Source organism: Olea europaea, unplaced genomic scaffold (assembly GCF_002742605.1).
Source record: "Olea europaea var. sylvestris unplaced genomic scaffold, O_europaea_v1 scaffold2123, whole genome shotgun sequence".
Classification (NCBI taxonomy): Eukaryota; Viridiplantae; Streptophyta; class Magnoliopsida; order Lamiales; family Oleaceae; genus Olea; species Olea europaea.
The window spans coordinates 31,610-36,277 of NW_019239189.1; the positions used below are offsets into that span (position 1 = coordinate 31,610).

A 4,668-nucleotide genomic window follows, 5' to 3' on the forward strand; every position below is an offset into this window, starting at 1 on the left:
CAAATTAAAGTCAAACTCTAATTTCTCAATTATATGGCGGAACTATTTAATTAAAATCACATTTCAATTAAATATCAAATTAAAGTCCAACTCTAATTTCATAACTCAAGGCGGTTGAATTTAATTAAAACCAATTTTAATTAAATAACAAAATTAGAGTCTACTTCTAATTCCAATAATTAAGGGCAAATGAATTTAATTAAAATCAAATTTTAATTAAATGGTAAATTTAGAGTCCAACTCTAAATCTAAGATTTTAGGGCGAACATGTTTAATGAAAATCAAATTTTAATTAAACATCAAATTATAGTCTAACTCTAATTTAGAGAAAAGTTTGGGGCGAAACAATTTAATTAAAATCAAATTTTAATTAAATATCAAATTAGAATCTAATTCTAATTTCTAAAATATCTTTGGGTGAATAATTTAAATAAAATCAAATTTTAATTAAACATTAAATTAGAATCCAATTCTAACTTAAATTGAATTAAGATTTTAATTTAGGATAAAACTCCTAAATAAAATAAAATTCAATTTAGGGTCAAAGTTTAATATTTAAGTCAAAATCTAATTTTAACAAAAATATAAAAATGTCGTCAATTTTAAATAAAATTTTAATTTGGGTCAAAATCAAAATTATGGGTCGAACCCAATTAAAATTAATTTTAAAACCATTTCAAAATTGAAATTCAAAACCATTTTGAAAACTTGCAAATTGACCCAAGTTTGAAATTAACATCGGACCCTTCCAAAATTTAAAATTGCAGAACAAGTCCCCTTTTAAAAAATTGCAAACTGACCCCTTTTACATAATTGCATTCGGGCCCCCACAATTAGACTAATTGCAGAGTAGCCCCCGCCTCCAAACACAATCTGAACAGCCAATTTCAAAAACCCTAGAAATTCCCCTTCTCTTCTTGGCGCCGATAGCGACGTTGGAGCCTTGTTTCCAAAAATCAGGGGGCGGCACTAGCCGGCACCGCCCCTCTTCTCAAGTCCACGCACGTCGCCTGTGGCGACGTGCCTCGCCCAGTGCAGCAGCGACTCGCTGCTGCACCAACAGCAGCGGGGCTCGCCACTGCAAGGCGAGTCCCGCTGCAACAGCGGCAGCAGCGACTACTGCTCGTTGCAGCAGCGACTGTTGTCGCTACCCACCGCCCGCCACCACGCTGCCGGAAACCTTGCCGCCGACTTTCCCTTTTGTTTTTTTTTTTTTTTTTTTTTTTTTTTTTAAAATACATTTTTAATTTTTTTTAAAAAAAAAAAAAATATATTAAAAAAATGTGTGTGTGTGTGTGTGTCAAATTTTTAAGATGTTCTCATTAAAATCTTCCAAGATAACAAGCAAATGAAGTGCAGAAAGGAGGGATATTTTCCATATTAGATAAATCTGGGTAAAGCTACACAAAATTAGTAAATCATTTGAGACATTGCTGTACGTAAGAGGGAATAATATTGACATCCCTGAATACTAACCTAACGTCACGTCATCTATGAACATGAGAAGCCATAGAAAGAACCAGGCATCAGTTACCTGTCTCGGAAAAGTGGTGCTCCTCAACTTTATCAAAAGCGATTACATGCCTTCAGTACGTTCGCACACTTTTAACGTGTTTTGAAAGCACTGATGCTCTAAAAAAGAAATGGACCACGCAGAATCCTATCACTATTTCTCAACGGTCCAGTTTTCCATTTGAAGACCTTTTCTCCAATAGTCTCACCCTGTCGAGCAATTCTTGGATGGTATTTGATGCCTCCTGTATGAAAGGTGAATAAACATTAGGTAATTTAGACGTCAGAATATGCATTCAAAATTTGCAAGAATAAATAGAATCATAAATGGGAAGGAAAACAAACCTTCAATTTCTTTCTCAAATTTTCTTCCTCGGTATTTCGACGCTCTCGTTCTTCTGAGAATATATCAATAAAACTATCTTGTTCTTTGACCAGTTCCTGAATTTTTTGATTTGCCTCGTGTAGCTGATCAAATGGAAACAGTATATCACTTGCCAAGAAACCAGCCAAAAAAATATCTCGACTTTTCTATTCCATATTTCATTTTCCCCGCATGAAAGTCAAATGCAATCATGTGTGTAAAGAGTAGCTTGGAATGGACAGTAAAGAAACAAACTGGGAGTTGAAGTTGCCCATAAAATGTGTAGGATTTGAACTTAATATCCTTCAAACAATATGAACTAGGTTTGAAGTGGATGCCTTTTGCTTTGAGATCAGTGACTGAACGAGATTGACGATTGGGTTTGGGGTTCTCAAATTCATTGGGATTTTGTTTCCTCCGTGGCCACCATTGATATTTTTTAACAGGCCTTTTTCCTGCACTATCCAATTCCAGGTCACGATGAGTAGCAGCGACGAATTCATTTGGATTTTCCAATTCAAGGACAAGAAGTCGATAAAAAGCATCCAGAAGGTGAAATGGTTGCTTTTCACCTTGTCTAAGAATTCTTTTTAGCCTGCTATCCTTTGCAGATACGTGAATTGAGAAATCACAAATTAACGTCCATCCTTCTTCTGTGTTTCCGTATTGTATTCCATACAAAAACTTAATAAACCAAAGTGGAATTTGATTCTCGAGTAAATAAAGATCCCGTAATACCAATTGTAATGCAGGTAGTCCTAAATATATATAGAAGTTCGTAATTCTTTCTTCATCTCCCAAGGCAGACTTCATAAGATATATTGCGAAACATGTATCTAGAAGCATCATTTCTGCTAGTGCTCCACCATCATATGAATCTCTAGAAACCCCAACGTAACAATTTCTAATCTGGTCGACCACTTTAAAGATCTCACGGAGGAAGAATTCTTTGTCTTTGCCGCTGCTGGAAAAAAACGTTGTAAAGACTTCATGCTTCCATTCCTCTCCCAGGCGAAGTTCTTCCAAACCATGGTAATAAGGTCCAAAGGAAACTAACTTAGGAGTGTAGTAATCCTCTTCGTTGTGTCCTTTGAATTGCAGAACTTTGGGCACTTTACGTATTCTGCGATCGTCTCTGACTATATCTCCATCTTCAGCTTCATCTTCAAATTCTGTAATAGGATTTCTTTTATCTCTGGTGTTATTTGCTGAAAGCAGTTGGTCTCCCATTACATTCAAGAATCCGAATTTCCAATCGCTGTATGATTGCTTTATCACAGTTGATGCAAGCTGCACAGCGTTTTCCACTCTCTTAATAATTCAAATACTGGCCCTTCAGTCAAATATGACACTTTTCCGATACAGAATAAAGCAAAGCATTTGAAGTTCTATTGGATTCGAAGCAAAGCATTTCAAATACAGGCCCTTCAGACGAATATGACACTTTTCTCTCTATCACAGTTTTCCTTCTCTATGGGTATGTGGGGTAGCATCAATGGGCAGCTAAAAGTTGGCATTGAAGTTCCGAGGGAATTATGAATGAATGATAAACACAATTGTTTCTAAGAACTTTTTGTTATATTCAATAGATTAGATTCGTGTCCTTGCTCTATTGGGTTTTCCTTCTTTTCTCTAAGATGCTGATGTTTTTATCTACTTATCTTTCCATGACAGACAGAGATAATTATTTGAATTAACTTTAAACAGCTTTTTTCATACAATATTGTTTTTGGGTCCATATAGGCTCCGAATCAGGACCTAATGTATGAAAAGTTGTCTAGTAAAATTTATTTAACTAAAGTTTATAGGATGGGGTTAGGTTAAACATCATTTTTATTCACACTTTGTGAACTCATAGCTTTATTTAATATTCATCAATTCATTAGAATTTACATATTATGATCAGCAAAAAAAAAAAAAAAATGTATAAAAATAAGGGAAAGCTTATAATTTACTGTTGTAGTAATGAACTCTTGCCAAACATATACGAAAGCCCAAAATAGCATATGATTTATCAATGAGTTTTGTTACATGTACACCGGGGTTGACACTTCGGTGTACACTCCCCTCACATGGGAGATCCCAAAATTTTTTTATTGTCGTGGGGTCCATCTCCTCATGTGAGGGGAGTGTACACCGGAGTGTCAACCCCAATATATAAATAGATTTATTCTTTATCAATTACTAGATAGGTATACATATGAGGGAAAGCTTGATGCAAATTGTGCTATGCTACCAATGTCCAATCACCTGCAATGCCAGCACCCGACAAGGCTCGACAACTGCCTATGCTGGCTCCCCCAATGGGCTAATTTTTTTTTTTTTTTCAAAAATAGGGACAAACAGGTGAGGGAGGGAGAGAGATAATGGGAGAAACACCTCTATAATTTGGTCAAATCTATGTAGTCAACCGTCGTAAGCTGATAGAGATTATGTGCGTATAGAGTGAGATTGTGTGTATAGAGAATTGGTGAGCTTGTTTGAACAGGGAGACGAGAGTTTGCAGTATATATATCAAAGGGAATGTAGGTGATATGTCCAAGTTGCCCTTGGATTCGGAGTATAATTACTTTTGAATTATGATAGAACAATCTTAAGCAACAAGGAGTTCATATGTACAAGAATATCCAATAATTCACTTTTTAAAATGTATGTTTCTTGGCAGATAAGTGTGTTAATTATTCATGGTGTAGAGTTTGTTTGACACTGCTTAATTTCTAGGCAAATTATTAAATTTATCTACGAATTTCGTAAAATTCCCAATGCATTTTCACTAATTATTCACATATTTC

At 35.2% G+C, this 4,668-nt stretch overlaps 1 long non-coding RNA gene across 1 annotated transcript; it reads right to left on the minus strand.

Moving 5' to 3' along the window:
- Positions 1–1,349: 1,349 nt before the first annotated feature.
- Positions 1,350–2,067, minus strand: LOC111380302. Its single transcript, XR_002700166.1, has 2 exons — positions 1,858–2,067; positions 1,350–1,757 (listed from the first exon to the last, which is right to left on the minus strand). It is a non-coding gene; the product is annotated as an uncharacterized LOC111380302 (long non-coding RNA).
- Positions 2,068–4,668: the final 2,601 nt, after the last annotated feature.